The following is a 23,779-nucleotide window of genomic DNA, read 5'->3' on the forward strand; positions in this document are numbered from 1 at the left end:
AAAACCCAGGCTGCACATGAATGCACCACGAGCCACCAGGAAACTGGATTAATTGATTAAATGGCTTAAAGAGCAGATAAGGAGTCCCAAACAAGGCCACAGATAATGCCTGGATAAGTGCAGCTTGTTTTGACAGGGCTGTGGATAATTCTTGGATAAACACAACTTGAGCTTGTGTGGCAGAAGATAAATCCTGGATGACTGTTGGGGATCATCAGAGGCTCCTTTACATAAAACACAGGATAATTCCTGAAAGACTCCGCAGTCTGTTCCCACTGGTGCACGGCAGTGGATAATTCCTGGATAACTGCAGGTTGTAATTTATGGATGGGGGATATTTTTAGGAAATGTGCACTCCATGCCTTCAGCCTGTTAGCACGTGGTCAAGGATATTTCCTGGATAAGTGCAAGGAGTGGATAATTCTTGGTTAAAAATGCCTAAATGGTATGTGGGTATTTCCTGAAATTTTTTAGGTGGGCAGTGGATAATTCCTGGTCAAGAGTAGCTTGTTTTGCATTAGACAGAAAGGTAGTGGATAATTCCTGAAATTCTTCAGCTTGTGCTCACTGTTACAAAGTGTATTTGACAATAAAAAGCACTAAATAATTCCTAAAGATAATTACTCTATACAACTAAACTGGGTGGTGGATAATTCCTGAAAGTCTCCAGTTTACATTTTTGAATACAGGGTAGTGGATAATACCTGGACGGCTGGAGGTTGTAGCTTCAGTCGCCAGGCTCATGGGAAGAGGTTTGAAGTTGTGGTTGTGGTTAGTGGTTAGGTGGAGCGGTCATGTCACTGATTTTCCCATTAAAAGAAATCCTGACACATTTCTTCATGTGTCTGAGGCTGTGGTGATGTCAGCGCCCCCCCTCCCTCCACCCAGCAGTTAAATAATCTCCTGGCTGTTGTAATCCTGTGACATAACAGGCTGCCTGAACGCCTCCTGCAGTGTTTTCTCATAGACTGTGAATGTGGGCCAGACGCGCACACACACATGCACACATGCACACACAGACACACACAGAGGTTGGACAGTTTCAGGAGTTTCTTCCTGGAGCAGAAACTCTCAGATCTCCTCACATAAACGTTCGAACCAGAGAAAGTCTGTGATGTCACATGACACAGTTTGGCTCCATGTCAGAAGAATCACAGCGACATGCGGCTCACACAAAGACACAGTCAGCCGGGGCGCCGCTGTTAGTGCGACAGCAGCTGACACACGGCATCAACAACAAAATATCCTTCTTTTATATCGCATCTGTCACCACAAAGGAGTCACAAGGACACACAAAACTACCTCCAACAAACTATAAGAGCAAAAACCGTGCAAGTCGAATTTTACTGAAGAGGCACAGTCAACGACACCACAAACACACAACCAAGAGACAAAAAAGTCCCTGCAGACACAAAAAGCACCAAGAGGCGACAAAACGTCCACAAAGAAACAAAAAAAAACACACAAATACTGAAACTTACAACAAATGACACCAAATTCTCCACAAAAGATGCACAATGACACAAAAGGTTCCACAAAACACACACAACATGACACTGAGGCATGTTGTGTGGACGAGCTGAGGAAGTGTCCAAAAAACACACAACCACAGAAAAACAACAACAACAGCAGAAAGACACAAAGCATCACAGAGACACAAAAGGACTCTAAATTACACAAAATGACCCCAACAAGACACTAAAGGTACAAAATACACAAATGGCCCTAAACAACATGTGATATGAAACGACACACAACATGACAGTGAAGTGACTCCACAGGACACGAAATTACACAACAGACATCAAAGAGCCAAAAACCTGCGACAAGAATCTAAATAAACTCTAAAAGATGCAAATAACACAAAAATCAAACCACACAAGAAGCACCACAACCCTCCAGAACGATGCAAAATGACACCACAGACACACAAACAACAAACAAACAAAATATATGAGACACAAAAATAGCACAGGTGTGCAGTGAACCCACAGAGCTGCACGCTCAACAATCAGACACACACACTGTGTGAGTCTGTGGGAGAGAAAGAAATGTGACAGAAACTCATTGAGGGGAGCATCTGCACACACACACACACAGACACACATATCTTTGGCTAAAGTCATGTGCAGCGCAGAGATGAAAACCCACACACACACACACACACACACTTTCACCCACACACACACTCACACTCACAGTTCAGACTCACCTTTCATGGCAGAAATGACAAAATACATGGCTATGATCCGTCCTGGTGGAGCCGGCAGTAACACAGTGTGTGTGTCTGTGTGCGACCAGCAGCAGCTCTCTCTCAGCTCTGTCATCCTCTGCCTGCTCTGCACCGCATGAGGATCCATGTGACTGTGACATCACCAGTCTGACCCCGCCCCCGCTCACCCTTCCCCAATGACTGACAGCTCTGTCAGCCAACACATTCATTCCCATTCCCAACAATGACACAAAAAACACAAAATGATCACTAAAACACAAAATAATGAACCAAAAATGACCAAAAAAAACCACACCTGAACACACAGACGCACAAAACAGCTGCAAAAAGACACAAACACAACGAAAGCAGAGGTAAGAAAACAAACACAAAGACACAAAATAATGACACATGCGAGGCAGAAAATGACCGCACAATGATCACAGACACACTATTGAACAACACACAACAGGAGAGGAGCGACGTGAAGAGGAAGGAAGAACGAACGCAGAGGAAGACGCAGCCTCAGCAGAACCCTGTCAGCCAGCGATCAGCTGCACACGATCAATATGTGCACACAGGTCACATGACTGTAAACAAGTACATAAAGATGAATGAAGTGCAGCTTAAATGTGCTGTTTGTCAAAAAAAATGGCGGAGATGCTCTTCTACACACTGAATCCAAGGTGTCCATTTACTGCTAACCGTGACAGTAGTTAGCATTAGCTAACAGGCAGTGACAGCTTTGACAGTGATGCTCAAGCTAACAGTGACAACAGTCAACAACCAGGAAAAGATTTTCCTCTTTCACGCTTCATCTATCGGCGGGAGAGCAGGGGACCCTCCTGTTAGCCACAATGCTAGCATTTGTAGTGCCCGCTGTGTATAGGGGCGTGATGTGGAGGCGGTCTGGGTTTGACTCGCTCTTACAGACCGGCTGACTCAATTAGCTTTTAGCAATTAGCAACAGCATGTCAGTAAGGAAACAGGTCAGTGTCGGCTTGTGTCTGTTGTCTCTCTTACGTCTCTGCTGTCTTAATGAAGTGCAATACTGGCTGTAACCAAACGTTAGCATGTGTGCTACTGTGTTATCAAGTAAAAATGTTCAAAGATTCATCAGCATCAATCTGAATTTGATGTACCGACGTCGCCATGACGCCTTCAGACGCTCGGGCGCTTCATGCAGACACAGTGAGAACAGGAAGCCACACGCTGTAAGAGCTTGAAAATGGCCGACTTGAATTCACCCGAGCATCTCAATGGTCACTGTGGAGCAGACCTGCAGCTCAAACATCCTACTGAGCATGCCCAGGATGCTGACTCCAGACCCCTCCACAGTAGCAGTGTCTAAAGGTGGATGAAGAGAACTCGTGTTGTTTCAGTGAATGTGTGCAGAGCTTCCTTCATGAAGTCGCACTAAATAAGACATCATTCAGCACCATCCAGCCTGCTTTAAATCCCAGCAGAGCCGCGATTAAGCTCCCTGAAAACAGAGTAAAGATCGGAGCGCCGCAGGCGGGAGCGACTCCTGCCAGCAGAGAGAGGAGGCCGAGGAGCAGCCGGAGCTCCATTCTTCCTCCAAATTGGCAGAACAGGGAGATGATTTACGCTCGGAAAGGCTGTTGGGCCGGAGCGCCTCCCCTCATCAGACCCAGTCAATAGACTCACAGTGAGCTGTTCGAAGAACGCCTCCGCAGCGCCCCGAGGATCGGCGCTCCTCCCTCCCATCAGCCCACGCAGAGGCGACCGCGGGAGGATCTCACATTCATTCTCCGGCCTGATCGGCTCTAATGAGAGGCGCCGCACTCTGGCAGCGGTTCCCCGTCACACATGCTTTCATCTCCGCTGCTCACACTCACTGTTCCACTGTGTGACAACAACAACAGCTGAGGGTGGAGGGAAACCTCCACCAGCTCCAGGTCAGGCTCCAGCACACCTGAGGCGGACGGAGCTTAGAATGACAGCATCCGCCTTCAAACACCGTGTCTGCATGTTCAGATAAACCGCCAGAGAGCAAAGGATTGTGGGACGTGAGTCCCAACAAACAAAACAGAGGAGATAAAAGGTGAACTTACATGAGTGAGTCTTCTTCACCACAGCTGGCACACCTGGAAAACAGAACACAACACATGAACTCCGGTTCATCTTTTTATCGATTATTAACGCGGGAAACGAGCAGGAACCTCTTGCTGAGAAATGAGGCTAATGTGGAGCAACCAGAAACTGCACTTCCTCCAGTCTCCACTAGATGGCTGGCTCCAACAGTGAGTCAGTCCTCATAGACCCACATGTTAAATCTCAGACTGTGAAGCTGAGGTGGCCTGAGGTGCATCCACCTGTCACTCAGAGTGGACACACTTTGAGTGACAGGTGGATCCAGCAGGCAGGAAGTCAGAAACGAGAACAGCAGAGAACCCATGCGGTTTTCAAAATAAAGTTCCACAAAAAAAAAAAAGAGTGCGTGTGATCATAAAGTTCCTCCACATTAAGGCCCCGTTCACACTGGAGAAAGTCAATCCAGCTAGAGTAGGATTGTATCTGGATAGTCTTTAAGTTGGATACGTTCAGACCTAAATTTTTAAATCTGGCTATCACACACACACGTGTCCTCACTCAACCCAGATTAACACGGCTTGTTTATTGTCCTCCAAACCACTAGGTGGCACCTCGTAATATACAGAGTCCGTTCAGGCCACAGTGGGACCGTGTGTGCATGCATTGTGCGTTTCTTGTCCTGTGTCGCTCATTCTTTTGTTTTTTCAGTTTATTCTAGGGATGTCCCGATCACGTGATCGGAAATCGGGCGCGAGAGGTCCTGGGTTTGAGACTTCGATGCGTGCGTGAAATCTCTCAGTGTGGCGGTAGCGACACACACACGTACACACGTTTTGCTGCAATGAGTGCCTGTATAGAGTCCTGAAAGTATCGGATCGGGACTCGGTATCGGCAGATACTCAAAATCAAATGACTCAGACTCGGACTCGAGGGCAAAAAAACCTGATCGGGACATCCCTAGTTTATTCCTTTGTAGCCCTGTGGAAATAAACTCGGGGCAAAGCTGTCGTAATTCGAGGGTTGTTTACATACAGCTTTTGTACACGACCCGGACACTGTCCCTGTGTCCCCAGAGGTATGACATCACTAGCAGGAATCGCTACAGCCTCTAGTGGACACTCAGGGAACTGCAGTTTAAAAACACGACCTTCTGCATGTAAAGCAGACGTGATCACCGCTACACTATGGAACCTGTCAGGAGCTCTGAGACCACGTTCCTGTGTGTGTTTGAGGCTCTCAGCCCTGCAGGTTGTTTCTCTTTCTTTCTTGGATTTAGAAGCTTTTTGTAACAGCGGGACGCCTCTGCTGACACAAACACTCCTCAGAGTGAGGCGGTGTTTCACAGCAGGAGGACAGACGTCTCAGCAGCAACTTAAAAACACAGATTTTTCTGAATTATACATTAAAAACAGGGATGAGGCAGGTCACCTCATCGGCTCCATCACACACACACACACACACACACACCCTCTGAGGTCACCAAGGGACGTCACAGTTTAAAGACCAAACACCGACCAGGAGGAGCAGATGTGATGACTGAGAGTGAGCCGGCCTCTGTCTTCAAACAGTCCAGAGGTGAAGACATGAAAACCAATCATTCCTGCAGCTCTAATTTAATCTGCTCAACTGTCTGAGGGATTTACGGCAGCAGAGGAGGATTTCTTTCACATTTAATGGATTTTCATTGCTGCTGAGAAGCTGCAGCTCCTTCAGCTTTAAACTGTCGCTTTACGTCCAGCTGCCTCCTGAAGGACACAGAGACCCACGATGAGGAGAAAAAAACACAGTAACTGACAGCCGCTTGTCCTCAGACTGTCGGGGGACCCGTTCAGAAATAAACTGCAGAACAACCTGCACAGCGTTTTAGAAAGTGAAGGAGAAAAAACGACCTTGATGGATTGAACTGACCTTTTCACACATCAACACAGGAAGTGCTCAGGTTGTTTATTTAAAATCAGTTCTTCACTCAGAAGACAAGTCTCCACGTAAGAGAGAAGGGAGTGAAGCTCCTGGTTCCATAGGGGGCGCTCCTGAGCCGGTCCAGAATATATGGGATCCTATAAAGCCCAAAAATGTTCCATGAGCTACATTAGCTTAGCTAGTTTAGACAAAGGGACCTTCATCTTCATCACTTTTTAATAGATCTATTGATGAAGGACGCCTTCACAGCCTCACTGTTTCACTGTCGTTATGACTTCTGATCGATCAATCAGACAGTGACGACTACAAATGGCTACTGAATGGTTCCCATGGCTACCACTCACATGTGTGGTGTCTAAGAGCTGACGAATTAAAGATGATAAAGTCCACTGGGAACATTTATGCAGTCAGATAAATCCACCACTTCTTACTCATCTTAAAGTTTCAGACTTACTGGCAGCTAAAGGCCATCACCAGAACCTGACAAGTTTGAGGAGGGGAAGTGTTCCGATGGTCAGATTACATCAGATTTCTGAGGAGCTGACGCTCACCTCACTGAATCTGCCGTCAGATAACAGTCACGCCTAAACTTCACGTCCTTCCTCTCAGATCAGAGCACGCTCAGGGGAAGCTGAGCAGCGTGCACGCAGCCACGCAGCAGGTTTAACATTGATCATCAAACCCTGACCTGGAACACGCTGTGATTTAAAGCGTCTGGAAAAGGCCTCCTCAGCAAAGCGTGCTGCCTCCAGGTCCGGCGGCCGGCGTCGTTTATCTGCAGAGACCTCTGACTGCCTCCAAATATTAATCCTCACACACTCATATATATATGAGGCTTTATCATGGAATCTAGGCCACAGCAGAATATTCATAAGCTCTGCCCTTTTCAACTCTGCAGGAGGAGACGCTGCTTCAGCTCTGAAGGAGGCAGGAAACTGTCAGCAACCTGAGGAGCAGCAAACATCTCTGCAAACCTTCAAAGATTTTTTAGTTAGTGTGATTTCTGTCAAACTAAAACTCACAAAACAGACTGCAGCTCCTTCTGTTGTCTGAAAGACAGGCGGGAGTCTGGGTGCAGGGCTGGGTGATAAAATAACATTTCTTCAAAAGAAACATGAGATATCGTTGATATAACTTTGACTGACAGACAGAAGGAAACGCCAATGATAATAAGAGTAATCCCACACCGAGACACAGGGCCTCTGTGTGACACTGGCTGAACTCTGTACGACAAGAAAGAAAGAGAGAGCTCCGATAACCTGAAGAAACAGCTGGACCAGGCTACGCTAACACTGAGCTAACGGAAGAAGCCGCAGGGTCAGAGGAGGAAGAATAAAGAGAGATAAAGTGTCCACACAGGGCAGCCTGGTTTGTACTGTCAACCTGAAATAAGGGCAGAACATGCAGCTACTACTTAAGAATGGAGACACAATCTAACATCACAAGTCTCCATGTCACCTGAGAGGAGCTCGGAGTAGAGCTGCTGCTCCTCCACACTGAGAGGAAACAGCTGAGGTGTCCCATCAGGACAAGACCCTGGACCGGGGGAAGACCGAGGACGCACATTATATGTATTTGTATGTTGTATGTTTGTCCTGTTTCAACCAAAAATATACTTTTGTTTGTGTCTCCTATGTAGGAGTAAAAATGAACCGTTACGTTTAGCAGCAGTAATGATTACAATTTATTTCGTGGTTACATTGATATTGATTGATTAAAAAAATGTGCGTCCCCACATCGGTCCATCCGGAGTGCTCCGAACATGGTTCAGAGATCACTGCAGCAGCACTTCTATGATCATTAACGGTAAATAAAAGACGACAAAACAGCTGTGAATCCAGCAGGAGACATGTTTTCTATTATTTACATTATTGTTGTTTGCACCAACAAGATGAATAAAGTTTTATCAAATCTTCAAGCCAAACTCCTCATCAGATCTCATGAGCTTAAAACGAGTTTCTCTCTGACTACTTAAGCTCCTCTGTTCATGGTGTTCATCTCGTCCTCCACCTTCCTCCATCCTCCTCCTCCTCCTCTTACTGTCACACACTGACACACTGACACACTGACCTAAAACCTGCCGCTCACTGCTGAAATATTCAGAGACTGTCTGCAGAGAAGACTCATGCTGCACAGTGTTCAACCAGGGTCTGTGAAAGCAGGAGGAGGCAAATGTCAGAAAATAAAAGGCTGAAAGAACGTGGTGGTAAATAAAGTGTTCATGTTGCAGGTGGAGGACAAAGACCGGATAAGCAGAGCGGTGTCAGGCTTATTTGAAATCATTATTTCGACTTGTTTTGTGCCTCTCTGCGCTTTCACGGCTTGTTGTCTGGTCTCCCGCTGTGGGTGTGAGGGGGAATAATGAGAAAGGGAATAATTCTTTTTCATTTGTAAAACAGTAAGTGTACGTATGTTTTCTAGCCTCCATAATTCATCTGTAGAGCCGAGCGGAAAGCAGCAACATGAGGAGGAAACACAGGAGGGACGAGCAGGCGACTTCCAGCTCGAAGGAGACAGGAAGAGGAGGGAGGAGCAGGTGACAGAGGGAGAGAGAGAGAGAGAGAGGATCCTCCGGGCTCTGATGGATGGAGCAGAGAAACACTCACTCAACATCTAAACTCAGCAGGAAGAGCGAGCCCTGCATGAATCTGTGATTATTGAAGCCGATAGAGACGTGAGGACACACCCAGCTCCCAGACCAGGAGAGTTTACACACATTTTATAACATACGCCCGAAAAAACAAACCTTAATTTATAAAAAATGACAAAAATGTAAATATATTAAAATCAGTATGCACATTTTCAGCAGCTTTTTCACTCTACTCTGCCCATCAGCTGTGAAAAATCTGCTTCACTCTCTGAATTTTTGTCATGTGACTGCTGGTCACATGTGAGTCCATCTTGGCTTCCTGGTTGTGCGGCGGAGTGCAGAATTTTTTGTTTTTTTACAGAATCTTGTTGGTGCAAACACCTAATTTTTTTTAGAGATTTTTTCATTTTAAAAAAATTTGTAATTTAAATGTGGTCATAGTGTCGAACCTGTGTTCCTGCTCTGACGGCAGACAAGCCGGACGTGATGCTGCATGCATGAGTCATTAATTCACTCCGACACGCTGTGGTTGTGTTTTAATCTGTCTGTGGATGCTCTCACTTATTTGAATCATCTTCCCTGCGTCTCATTTCAGAGGACGATTTCACTTCCTCTTGTCATTTTTAAACAAGTCACTGAAAGTTCACTCACATCTCTCTGTCTAATCCTTAAATCTCATTTTATCAGCACCATCTTAAACCCTCACTTCACTTGGCGCTGCGGGCGACTGAAGGCAGCGAGAGGAAGACTCTTTTCTTTTTCTTTTTTTGTTGTGAGCTCCCTGATGAGCGGCGGTGAAATGACTTTGGCGTCTGCTGCTAATGCGCTATAATTGGTACGAGGAGCCGCTCGCTCTGAACAATTATAAGATGCGGGAGCAGCAGTCTCTGCTGAGCTGGTCTTTGGTGTGTCGGGCTGCCATGTTTTACATCTTCACAGCTTTGAAACAGGTTTCAGACAAGCTGACGGCGGCGTGTGACAGCACAGGTTGTACCTGCTGCAGCCTGGAGGCCTGAACTCTCGGTTTTTTTTCTCCTGTCAGATGTGTTTTTAGAAAGAAGCTGTCAGCCAGCAGAGAGCTGAAGCAGCCTCCGCTTCAGTTTACCTGCAGCTCTCACATGAAATCTGAGGCTTTAAGGGGCCTCGTGGAGCGTTAACGCAAACAGTTATTTTTACACTCATTATTATATTTCATTAAAAACACACTGTGTGTGTCCCCGAGGCCTCAAGGTACACTCTTCATGAAACATTCGCCAAACTCACTCAAATCATCTGAATCCCTGTTTAGAAGCTGCTGCTGCTGCTGCTGAGTGATTCCTTCATCTGTGTGACGACTAAAACCCACAGACTGTGGATGAAGAGTCTGTGACGTCACCCACAGGTCTCTGAGGAGCTGTTTGGGAGCAACAGGCAACCTCCAGGGCCCAGAAATGAAGCCAAATCGTGCTTCCTCCAGTGGCCACTAGGGGCTGGCTCCAAAGGTGAGTCAATCCTCATATAGACTCCTAGGAGGATTGACTCCTTTTAACTAACTACTGTCCCTGTTTAGAACGAAGTCTAAGCCTGCTGTAAAGTTGGATATTTTAACATGGAGGTCTGTGGAGACTGGCTGAGCCTCTAGAGGCCATGGAGGGAAATGCAGTTTAAAATCCCTGCCCTCAGTGACATAACAACAAGCACATAAGAAGGTGTCCTAAAATCTTGGTTCCACCGGGGATTGAACCCTCGACCTTCAGAATGTAACAAACACGCCTGTCTGTCTCCAGCCGAAGGACTCAGATGATAGCTGCGTTACTGAACACGCCCGATATGTTCCCAGGGATAGAGCATGTAGCTAGTCTGTGTGTTAAGCTAAGCTATGTCAAGCTAAGGTAAGCTAAGCTAAGCTAGTCATATTTACTCAACAGACATGAATAACATTAAATCTTTTCATCTAACTCTGGAGGAACCTGAACTCATCAAACATTCAGAGGCTTTTAGGAACAAAGTGTACAATGCACACACACTGAGAGTACACACAGACACACACACACACTGAGCTCCTGGTAGTTGCTTCCTGTTTAACCGCACTAACGTTTGCTGTCACCACACACTGAGACATGAAAGAGCAGCAGCTTATCACCAGCAGCCAAACACAACTGACACACTGCTGCTGCAACTGAAGCCACGCTGAACTGTGCAGGTACACAGGCGCAGAGAGGCAGAGGTGGAGCCACACAGGTTTTTATGTTTTAGTAAACGTCTCAGCTGCAGACTTTTATCATGGACGCCTACAAGCAGCAAGTCTTTCCTTGTGGAGCCGGCCTCTAGTGGACACTTGGTGAACTGCAGTTTCCAACCCTGGCTGATGCTGCTTGGTGCTGCTTGATACTACACTTTCGTAGAGAAGATTGAAGCAAGGCGTCTGGACTTGTAGAGTTTTCTTGAAGACGTTTCGCTGCTCATCCAAGTTCTAACTGTTTGGTGGGAAACATGGTTTATATGTAAACATATAAACATGGTTTATATGTAAACATATAAACCATGTTTCCCCACCAAACAGTTAGAACTTGGATGAGCAGCGAAACGTCTTCTAGAAAACTCTACAAGTCCAGACGCCTTGCTTCAATCTTCTCTACGTATGATGACCTGGATGACTGAGAATCTTCATCAACATGATACTACACTTTACTAATCTGACAGTGTGAACCACACTGCACACAGTGAGTCTGAACAACAGCATAACAAACACAGACACACACCTGAGCCACACAAAGCTGATGCTTTAACAGCGTGACAATATCGGCAACGTTTTTTAGCAACTGAGACTAAAATAACCTGAAGTGTGGCAGTCAGTGAATCAGTGTGACTGTCACACACACACACACACACACACACACACACACACACAGGGCGTGTGTACAGTCGTTGACCTCCTCTCATCCTGATTAAATATATTAAATAGATGGTTGGAGTTTCTCTGTGCTCCATTTGGGCTCCACAGTGAGACAGAAAAACATGCTGCTCTGCCTTCTGTGCCCCTCACACACACACACACACTCTCTCTCTCTCTCTCTCTCTCTCTCTTCCTGCCTCCAGGGCCCCATATGGACCTGATGGATGAGCCGTTTGAAAGCTGTTCAAACAGAGCAGAGGGAGCTGCACACAGAAAACAGAGCATGATAACGACAATAGTTCAGGCAGAAAGGAGCGGGTCAGCTGACCGAGGAGTGCGTGACACTTCCCATCATTCACGTTTGATTGACAGGCACATTCCACACAGGTTCCATAGTGTGGTGGTCCTGGGTTCAATCCCCAGTGGAACCACGTGAAATCGAATCTTTTAAACACCCAGAAATATGTGGTGGCGGCAGTGACGCAGACTTTTCCTGTAAATAAATATTTTTCACACGTTTGGAGATGTTTCCAAGTATGTGTGTGTGTGAGGCCTCGGGGGTAAACAGTGCCTGCGTGTCTGTGTTGTGTTATCTGCTCTAACTGTTCTGCAGACAGATGAGATGCTGAAGGACTCTGCAGCTGCTTGTGTGTGATATCATCTCTGCAGGTCTGCATCAGACTCAGCTGTGTGTGATCGACGCGCATCAACCACCCGCCACAAACGTCCTGTCCTGCTGTTACACACAATATTCTGTGACCAATCAGAGAGGAGCGTCGTCTGTGTGATTACTCTGACAGCCAGAAGGGGGCGATGAGCGCTCTGCACTGTAGCTTTAATACAGTCACTTTATCCATTTAAACAGACCCGTCGACTGCTTTGCGCACAGATCAAGTCTTTCACAGGCGCTGCCATGTTGGAAAAAGACGCCATCTTGGAGCCAGAGTCTGCACAGTGTAGATCTAGATGTCCAACACACCCCTCCCTTAATTTTTTGCATGATTTGGCTGCAGACTGTGACGTTACTTCCTTCTTAGGCAAAAGTAACTAATTAAAGATAGATAGATGCGTACATTTTCTGAACGTCCCCGTGATGGAGCGGAGTGCTGCCATCTTGTGTTGGTGGTGTGTCGTCTGTCTGGGACTTCACTCACTGTGAGCAGGAGCCTAAACAGACGACCCGACAGCCTGACAGTCTGCACGTCACCCGCCTGCAGGAAGGCACGTCCTCATCAGACGGCCGCGCTCTTCCACGAGTCACAGTCACAGTGTGAGACTCCACGTGAAGGTCAAAGGTCGCTGTTTGTCAGCAGGTTTCTTACACAGAGAAATTAAACTCAGCGTCATTCGTTTCATGATGACATGAACGTATGCACGGTGTAAATAAATACACTGTGTTCAGCTAATGAGGATCCTCCAAGCAAACAGCTGTGCGACCTGCTTTCAGCTGTTTGTCCCAGAAACACTTTGTGTTGCCTCATCTGTTTGTGCCGGTGAACACATGCTGTGTGTGTGTGTGTTACATCAGAGAGTCGTTATGTAACACTGACATCTGCTGGGAACAGAGTGGGTGTCGGTGATGGGCTGCAGCTTCACTGCTGTGTGTGTCTGTGTGTGTTTGCACGTGCAGTCGGGTGTTTTTTGTGTGAACAGACACCGTGTGAAACGTCTCAGCAACACAAACACAGTTAAAACCTTCACGTTATCCTCCTGCACAGCAGCTGGCAGCTGATTGGATGAACCGTCTGCCACTCACCATCTACCACGAGCTAACTTTGACCAATTAAGATCAGTGGATTAAAGCAGGTGTTAGCATCTCTGTGGAGGATTTTTGGCCTTAAAGCGGGCAGAAGGAGACCACAAAGATCCTGTGACCCCTGAGTGCCACTGGAACCTATTTTCAACGTATTCAGGCAGCACAGCGCCACCTGCTGTTGATCACTGCCACTCTAGTCAACGCATGTCGTGTCTACGAGACCGGCGAAGCATCTCCGAAGTGACTCTACGCTCTACTCCACAAACGATACGTGTTGAGTCTGTTTTAGCGGCCGAGCCGCATCAAACCTGGTCAAGCAGGCAGGAAGTCAGACATTAGAACATCTGGTCGATTTTCAAAATAAAATTCATTTACATCACCATACAGTTAACACACAGGAAGTGCATGTGTGCTAAATATTATCTCAGCTTTGATCTCTGATCTGGTCTCCCACATTTTCTTAGAAAAATCGAGTGTCTCGGTTCATAATTTCCAGTCGACATATTAAAGCTTTTTTATATTTTTACTGCGTCCTGCTGCATCCGAGCAGCAGCTGCATCAAACAGGGGAAATGAATTTAACATGTAGTGAATGGCGCCTCTCTGGCATCCATCTTTTCAATTTTCAGGGGGGCCGTCAGGCTGAGTTTAGGAGCTCTAAACTGGTAGACGATAAGTTAATCCTTTTATGCGAATCCTTGCCGCAGGGCAACCGAAATGAACGCTGAAGTGGGAGCCGGGAGGAATGTGTTGAAAGTGTGAGAGAAAGGAAGAGGAAAACAGAGGCGAGGCGCAGCAGAGGAATCAGACGGAATTAATGAAGATGAGAAGCGTGTTTTTATGTGACTGGGAGGTGAAAAAGTGAAACAAAGTGACTTCTGTCTGAAACGTTCACCGTCGACGACCTCTCCCCGACTTCCTCTGTGGTGTCGCAGAGCACGCAGGCGTGGATTAAAGGGCGGCGCGCCGAGTGTGGAAGGGCCGCTGGATGACAGCTGTTAGCAGCTGGAATCAACCGGGTTAAACACAAAGGCTGAAAAACACCAGGCAAAGCTGCCACTTCCACTCCTATCACTGTAAAGCACGAGTTTTCCTAAGATACATGAAAGTATATGATGAGGCATTTACACATCCTCCAGAACACTCATTTTAGTGTTTATACAACTCAAATATGTCACTTCAACTGCTTTCACTTCTTATACTGCATAAAAACTGCTTCCCTCTGCACTTCATTGCCTTTCAGTGCTTAGTGCTTTTTAACTTTTGGCTCTTTCTACACATACTGGCGCTTCAGCTGCTTTCAGTTTACTCTGTGAATTCTACTACTTCTCAGTATTACAGTTCACACTTCATTTGTTTTCAGGCTGCACACATTCAGTTTCATTTCCAGTTCAAATTCTCTGCTGCACTCCAGCTTACACTTCACCTCCTTTCAAAGACTTCCCATTCATTTTGAGCTCCTTCTACTTCTTACAAGTCTTTTGTTTTGCATCTCAGTTCCTTTCAGAGATGACACTAAAGCTCTCTGATGTCTTTTTTCACTTCATTTATCATGTCGTTTTAATTCTCTTTTGCTCTTTCAACACTACAACTTGCACATCCCTTGCTCTCAGTGTCACTTCTTTTCCTTTGAAAAGCCTACCTGAAATGATGTTTGTCACAACAACAGCAGGATATGACTCCTTTTCACGTTTTTGTGAAACTTACAGTTCTTTTGAACATCTGACACTTCATTTGCTTTCAGTGGGAATGCTTCGATTTATTCACAACCTACGTAAAAATGTCTCCAATAGACAATCTGATTTTTTTTCAACACTTCACTTTACAATGAGTTTCTTATAGTTGAGCAATTTAAACCGACACTTCGCTTGCTTTCAGTGAGTTTACTTGAGCCTGTACCTACAGTTTTTCTTGTTATGTCTTGTTGTGCCGTGTCCTTCTGTGGATGACAGCCTTAATGTAAAAATGATTCTGGTGACAGCAGCTTCAACTTCAACTCACTTCATCCCCTTTTAGTCTTTAAATGGATGTAAAGCAGCGCGGGCGTCATAAAGTAAATACAAACAGACGGCCCTGACGGTTCCGCCTGCAGCCTGAAATAAACCTGAGTGTGTGTGAGTGAGTGTGTGTGTGTGTGTGTGTTAATGAGTGTGTGTGTGTGTGTGTGTGTTAATGAGTGTGTGTGTGTGTGTGTGAGTGAGCGGCTCTGACAGCCGTTCATTCATCCTGCCGCTGCAGTCGCCGCTCACCTGAGCAGCAGAGAAGCTGAATAAATCACAGCAGCTAAAAACAGGACAGCAGAGACAGAGAGCGGCCGGCCCGCTGCTCCCTGAGGACCGCCCGGATATATCTCAGGCTGCGGCGCTCCGGGCTGCACCGAGAAAAATGGACCCTGACTTTTCACTGCTGCCCCAACAAATGAGTCAGAACACAGTCTCTGCAGAGCAGCTGAGCTCCTGCTGCGGCTTCTTCTGTTTTATTTCCACAGTTTACTCACTTCAGGAGGACTGAGGCTAACCAACATGTCCGCTCCCTCAGTGGGTTTTTAAAAGTATCTTTGGTTGGATGCCTAAAAGAGGGTCTTCCATTGTTTTGTTCTCCAACATAAAATAACAACCAGCCGGCTGCCTCTGTCAGCCATCACATCACCAATGTTTTGTTTTAGCCTTAGCTCCAGCCGTGCTCGGCTGAGCCTTCTGTTTACTGTCAGGCTGCCGCTCACAGCCTGTCTGCACCTCCTCCCCATGTGTCTCATAACCGGGCTGTATTCAATCATGTGTTTTTGACGTCATCGTGTCCCATCATAGAATAAATATCACCATATGATGACACAAAAATTTATATATATATCATGCACGATATGTTATGGCACACCCCGGTGGCCATTTTAAAAAAACACTAGCGATGAGACGAAGAAGAACAGCAGAACAAGGGGGGGGGGGAAGGAAAGAAGAAACACAAACAAAAACTGAAAAAAGACGCCACACGTGGCATTCCTGACCACTGACATCCACTAACCAACAACACACACAGCGCTGAATCCGTCTCACACTGACAACTCAGCAACAGATCTGTCCGTGAAGGTTTAGGTAACCTGTGCTGTAATATATACTTCAGGATCATTAAATATAAGTGACACTGTTGCACAGAGACCAACATTCAACATGTTTCCTTTTATTAATTACCCACATCCGCACCTCTGCCCTGGTTCCCTGCACATGTTGATGCAGATGGATGCTCCTGCCCTGATAAAGGTATTGTTAGCCGGTGACTGATGGTGTGATGGGATGTGTGGGGGTGTGTGGGGAGGTGTCATTAATATCTCCCTGGGCTCGTGCCGGACGTAGAGTAGCAGCAGGAGGAGGAGGAGGTGGAGGAGGTGGAGGAGAGATCCGGGGCTCCTACACATCTTTATCTTCCTGAACCGAGCCGCAGCTCACCGGGCCAGGTGAGAATCCATCATGGCTATTATTACCAGAGGCGCCGCACTGCATCCATCTCACACACACACACACACACACAGGAGTGTGTTCTGCCTTTGTCTCTTTCTCACACAGCTCTCTCTGACCTGTGGAGGTGTCAGCTAATGTGTGTGAAGATAAATGTTGGATTTGTTTTTTCAAATTTGTCAATCACAGCAACTTCTTTATATTAAATTAAGGCTTAAAGTTCACAGCCTGGCAGCTTTAAGTGGCTTCTCTTTGCCTGTATTGGGATGAACCAGGAGTTTAGGAGGAGCCTGCTGCAGAAAACCTCTGGTGACATCACAGAGGGGTTTGTTCATATTTATTCATACTCTGGGTAAACGTCCGGCCGCAACCACTGGGGGCTGGCTCCAAAAACAAGTCATTTCCCATAGACTCCCATGTTAAAATGGCCGACTTCACAGCAGAAATGAACATGTTTACAGCCTGAAGGTTGCCGTATCACAGCGCGAGTTTCCTGCTCCCACGATCGCCCGCCCCCCTAAACCCCGCTCATGCTCCCCCTCTTCGTCCATATTTGGAGTTTTGGTGGACGTGACGCTGCCAACATGGCGGCGGTCATCACGTCCCGGAGCCTCCCACCAAGCCTCTTCAGAAACAAACGGGTGACGTCACGGAAGATCTGTCCATAGTTTTTACTGTCAATGGTGTGAACACACTCAGGACACACACCAGACAATGTCCGGACCGGTTTCTCAGGACTCTGACTGTGTGAGGTAACATGTGAGCTCCTGCTGACCTACGGTCTCATTAAACTCCTGGATGATGCTTGGCCTGTGGGAGAGCGCCTCCTGGCTAATGAGCCGGCAGGCTGTTTGCTCTGCCGCCGCAGGAGACCGGGGAGGGAGGAGGACGGTGCCAGCCGAGGACACAGAGAGGAAGACAACAAGACAGGAAGACAGGAGAAGGTGAATAAGATTTTGGACGTCCTAATCTTTTGTGTTGTGTTTTTAGCTCAAATACTGTACAGCAACAACGTTTAAATTTGCATTATTTAAACAAAGCATAAATCAATCCTGTTTGTATTCTGGAACCTTCCACAGACTGAACAGAAAACCTGCCCCTGTGGTTCAGTCTGTTCATGTTTCACAGTCTGAAATCTGAACTATGACTTTAAAGTTGAGGTGAAAGAGTCAGGATTATGAGAAAATAAATCTAGATTATATGATTCAAGCAGGCCCAAGCGCACACACACACACACACACACACACACACACACACACACACACACACACACACACACAGAGGTCCAGAGCAGCTTCATCCATCAGACGACTCAGCAGAGAAAAAAAAATCAATGTCTGAAGGACGGTGAAGAAGAAAGAGAAGCAGACCTGTAACTAACAGAGCACAGACTGCCCCTGAACGCATCACCGTTTCTGCAGACACAATCTTGTTAGATGCACACACTTTGTGAATATTATGTACATAAAGTTATATCTAACTATCACATATGATGCGTTCAAAGTCCAACAGACTTTATCCTGTTTTTTTAAACACATGTCAAGATTCTGGAGTTCGGAGGGTTAAAAGGAGGCCGAGTCCATCCCCCCTGGTGAACTTGCTGCATGTCCTGGTGGTGTTTGTTGTGTACTCTACAAACAGCTTTGAGGGTTCCTGTTACACCGAGGTTTCATCAGCCTGACATCACAGGCCAGCAGCACAAAGCTCCTTCAGGAGCCTGAACGCAGCGTTTGGTTCGTCTGCAGCTCTGAGAGCTGTCAGAGAGAAATCAAAGGCCCAAACTCTTCTGCTCAACAGCAGCCAGATATATAAATATATAGCTAAGACAACAACAAATGAGTAGATAAACAAACCCCAGTCAGATGAATCAAACAGCTGAATCCCATCAGGAGGAGTCAGAAGCTGCTCGAGCCAAACACACAGCAAGAAAAGGATGAAACACAACCAACAGCTCAGGATGTCCTCACCAGGAAAGGCTGCTTAATACTGAGCATGCTCGAAGTCCAAAGCTGTTTGACTTGTTTTTAAAGAACAAGCTGAGAGTCCCGCTTCCAAACGGATCGGATCAGATATGAAACATCTGCAGGAGGGCAGGTGTGTGTGAGAGTCTGAATGGTCCTTAATTATTGTTATCAATCCCACAGTCAATATATGAGAGTGTGTCATCATCTACTCTGACGGCTGAGAACCTTCAAGAATCTCAGGTTGTTGTTGGTGAACTGTCTGATGACTCATCACCATGGCAACCAAGAAAACAACCAAAACGCAGTGAGATGTTTGCAAACGTTTGTTTGTGTTTCAACTCTCTAAACAACTGTTTGTTGTTGCCTTTCTCTAAACAAACAACAGTGAAAACAAACGCTAAATACGTTAGCTTCATTACATTAGCAGACATTAGCTTCCTCTGGACGACAGAAGCGTCATTCAACACGTCAACAGAGGTGAGTTATGAAGTAACCAAGCAGGAACCTCCAGAGCTGAGGAAGGAGGTCCGTGCAGAAATGTCACAAACTGCAGTTCAACCCCTGGAAAAACCAGACGTTCCTGGTGTGTTCACACATGATGTGGTCCTGTTGGCTTCATGAAGTCCTTCAGCTTTCACTGTAGTGGTTTGCAGCCAAGTGTAACTCAATATGAATGGGACCTCTGAATTTACTGCTGGATCTACGCTCCTACCTTCACCAACAGCCCTGAGCTGTGGGAAGTGACCCGAAGAATAAGACTGCAACTACACCAAAATGAGCTTCCTTTGCCGAAAAGTCAACCCAGCTAGAGTGGGATCACTTTTAAGCCAGATATGTTCAGACCTATTTTCAAATTGAATTATTACCTGCACTGCATCCACCTCACACACACACACACAGCAGTGTGTTCTGTCTTTCTCACACAGCTCTCTCTGACCCATGGGGGTGTCAGTTAATGTGTGTGAAGCTAAAAGTCTTATTTGTTCATCAAGTTTGATAAATTTTGATAAATTTGACGTGTTCAATCTGGTGCAGTCCTCCAGTCCTCCAGGTGTTGCATGGTAAAACTCAGACCAGGGTAAGACAGGGTGCACACACGTGTTGCGCGGTTTCTTTCGTTTCATAAATAAACTCCGGGCAAAGTTTTCTAGTTCGACAGATGTTTACACGCGACTTCTGTACGAGACCCGGATACTGTCCCTGTGGATCCGGAGGTACAGTATGACCTCTGAGAGGTGGATCTAGCCAGATTGATTACACAAGTCTGAACAGGGTCTTAGAGACAGCGTCAGGAGCTTGGTCATCTGGGAGGGGCTCAGAGTAGAGCGAGACAGGCGAGGTGTTACTAATGTCCGTCTGGGAGGAGGCTACGAGGGACACCCAGGAGGGACGTCATCTCTCAGCTGGCCTGGTAACCTCCTGGATGAGCTAATGGAGGTGGCTCTGGAGGAAGGTGCAGGTTTCCCTGCTTCCCTGCGCCCCAGATAAGTGGCAGAAAATGGGAGGATGGAGATCACAGGCATCTGTCATGAGATCTTCCTTAGTTAGAATAAAATATTTACTTTAATCTGACAGAATCCTGCTGAGAGGCAGACGAGTAAAGCTTGTGTCTGAGTGTCTGAGCAGCAGCAGCAGGAGGAGGTGACGGAGCATCTCCTCCTCCATCTGCTCCCAGCAGACTCCGGGGGTGAGAGGTGACGGTCCGCCCACCTCTCTGTCAGGAAGTGTGAGCCAGGATGATGAATCAAACGCACCTTGTGACACGCCTTCGCTTACACAACCTGATCCATCAAGTGTGTCTCCACACTGATACAGTATGGTGGCGTAGCGGTGCGCCCTCCTGTGGTTGTGTCAAGAAGTTGTCTGTTAAGAGCTGCCAAGATGCTGCACGTTGGTTCATGTGACGAGAAGTCTTCATCACTTTGAGCTGGGTAAACGAAATGAGTTTCTGTGCAGCTAAAGCTGAAGACCTGATGCACCTCCAGCCCCCCGGTACCCCCCCCCCCCCACACTGCCCACAAATCATCAACTTATCGGACAGAAATATTACAGACCTACAAAATTCAATTTCCCAAATCTAATTTACTCCTCCACGCGGGGAGGCGGAGGAGCAGCCAATCTGCGTTTAATTTGTGCAGGAGGCAGAGGTGATGGAGGAGAGGTGACACCGGGAATAACAACGAGGACGAGCTTTTATTTTGTTAAACATCTGTAAAAAAAATAATAAAAAAAATAAAAGAAATATTATTTTAAAAATCCATCACACACACACACAACTTTCAGTGTGATGACACGCTCTAAGTTTTTCTGACATGTGACCAAACAGCTCAGCTCTACTCACAGTTTCTACAAATAAACAACGTATAGGAAGCAGCTGTCAGAGTGATAAGCTACAACACCTGATATGGGAATTTAAATGGCTTCACAAACACCAGCCTCCCACTCACACATGTGGCTGAGAGATAACACACACACACACACACTGGACTAGGGATGTGTATTACTCATGCTGTGAGGACATAAATCTGTCTTTTTATTTTTTAGTAAAGAGACTTTCAGTCCCACACTGGACGCATCCACAGCTGCAAAAAATCTATCAGGATCAACCTCAGGAATGTGCGTTGATGATGGAGAGGAAAAGGACTTTGACGGTTGTAAGGTGGAAACTGTCAGGTTTGCTGAGAGCAGATTTATTACCTGAAGAAGAACGTCTGGAAAGTCTGAGGACGCTGTGTGAGGATTTAATTTGTCTTAGTAAATCAAGCTGGAGTGGGAGGAGTTGAATTCACTGAAGAGGTAGAACAGTGTGTCATCAGCTAATCATAATTTATGAATAACAGAGGGCCCAAGATTGAAGAAGAGGAACGGGTTTTTGTGGACCCAAGTCTCATCCACTGCCACAGAAATCTCTCAGGAGCCACCTCAGAAATGTCAGACTGCCTCCAAATCTGCTTCCCTTCAGGCCCACAGCTGGGTCATTTGTTGCGAAGCCACCCAGATCTGTGCCAGCAGACCGATCAGGAGTAACATGGAGGTCATCCATATGGGGGTCCCCTAGTGATGTCACCATGTCCTCACTAACCTCCTTGTGACTGAGGCAGCAGACCGATGTGGTCCGTTTTCTCACACAGTACTCAACGCAGAAAAAGATCCTGACTCGGACCTTCAGCATCACCACCTCTGCCTCTTGAGTGGACCTGGTCGGAGTGGGTCTGAGAGGACCTGGTCTAAGTGGCTGATATCAGTCTGCTAACTAAAGACGCAAAGACACAAAGAAGTCTTTAACATTCTGCAGAGCTGTGTCACCTGAGGACACAAGTTCCCTGTTGTCCTTTAAAAAACTGTCTGTTCTGACTTTGTGCTGTCAATCATGATGCTCGCTGGGTTTTCTCCCTAAATATCTCCCGTCTGAGGAGCGGCAGCGAGTCGTTATGAGGAGCTGCTGAAGGTGAACAAAGAGAGACGAAGATGAAAACCAGAGAAAAACTCCTGCAGCAAAGTGAAACATCACTTTCACTTCAACTTGGGTTAACTTTGCTCAAAGTTACCGCAGACAAATAAAGCATCAAACGTTGATCCATCACGACAGGAGGCAAAAAAAAAGACACACCGACCTCCTTCAGAAAATCATCCAAAGACAGAGCAGCCTGTGTGTGTGTGTGAGGTCAGTCTAAGAATACCAGCCGGTAAAAGATGGGAGAATCTTCCTCATCAATCACCGGCTGTTCAAACATCGCCCCACTTTCAGAGGATAAGATGGCCACCACCTCTTCGCTCTCCTTCCTGGAGATTCTAAAACGCGAGCGACCAAAGTCAAACACAGAAGAGGAAACTTGACTCAAGTGCGTCTGTGCTCAGTGAAGATTGACTGACTGTTTTATCAGAACTCCTTTTAACATGAATGTTTTAGAAATACAGATGATTCTGGTAACAGATTTCTCTACGCACCAGTTTTTCATCCTGCTTCTGCACGCCAGCGGTACAAAGCTGCAGATAAACCGGATACTCTCTGGGAAGTGGCTGCTGGTCACATTTTATATTTTGTATATTTTCTGACTGGCTGTGCAGATTGTTTGTAGTTGTCTTGGATCCCAGTTTTAATACTGCTCATATCATCAAACAGAAAGACAGCAGTGAGGTTCATGGTGGTGCCCATACTGGACTTGTTTCATACACACCACAGACAGAACGTACTGAGCTTTTGGAGGATTCATTAGTGAGAACATGTTACTACAGACTCTTGGACCCAGTTCACACTGGGGAAATCAATCCGGCTAGAGCAGGATTCAGGTCGTATCTGGATATGTCCGGATACTTTTTTCTGAATAATGCAAAGCCAGATATATCAGATTTATCTCGATCCACCTCTCGCAGGTAGCCGGATTTGCTTACATCTGGCTCAGGTCCGAACGCAAATATCGTACTTCCGGTTCACAGGGGCCGGAGTCCGGGTTGCGTACAAAAGCCGTATGTAAACAACCGTCGAACTATGTTAGGGACATAAAAATCTTCTGGATCCTTTCATTCATCTTCCCCGGTTCTTTGATTAAGAAGAAGTTGACAATATCTGGTCTCAAAATTACAATTTATTCTAACAGTAAAGAAGCAAATTCTGGGTCACACAAACAGAGATCTCTGTGGTTGCCTGGCCTCACAGCCAGAGAACAACATCCCATTCTTTTGTAAACACCTTTTATCCTATCTTGAGATCCCATAAAATCATGTCCTTCCCTAACTCTGCACCAATGGGGTCAGCTCAACTGATATTTAGTTTACCTTATTTGGTAATGGTTAAACCTTAGAGAGGAAATAGCAGGGGGTCCCCTTTTGTCAGTCGTAAACCTAAGTTGAAGATAAGTTCTCCAGGAGAATAATCACTGTACCATACGAGTGATTTTATGACGCCCCATAAAAGCTTACACCTCTTCCCCCATGTAAGTTCACTTTAAGTCCTAACAT

The 23,779-nt window shown here is 46.3% G+C and overlaps 1 pseudogene; it reads right to left on the reverse strand.

Annotated features, from left to right (window-relative positions):
• The window catches only part of LOC114433587 (nuclear receptor ROR-alpha A-like), a 68,295-nt pseudogene that overhangs the window by 24,955 nt on the left and 19,561 nt on the right, over positions 1 to 23,779 (reverse strand).

The sequence above is a fragment of the Parambassis ranga genome, chromosome 3 (assembly GCF_900634625.1).
Source record: "Parambassis ranga chromosome 3, fParRan2.1, whole genome shotgun sequence".
In the NCBI taxonomy this organism is placed as follows: Eukaryota; Metazoa; Chordata; class Actinopteri; family Ambassidae; genus Parambassis; species Parambassis ranga.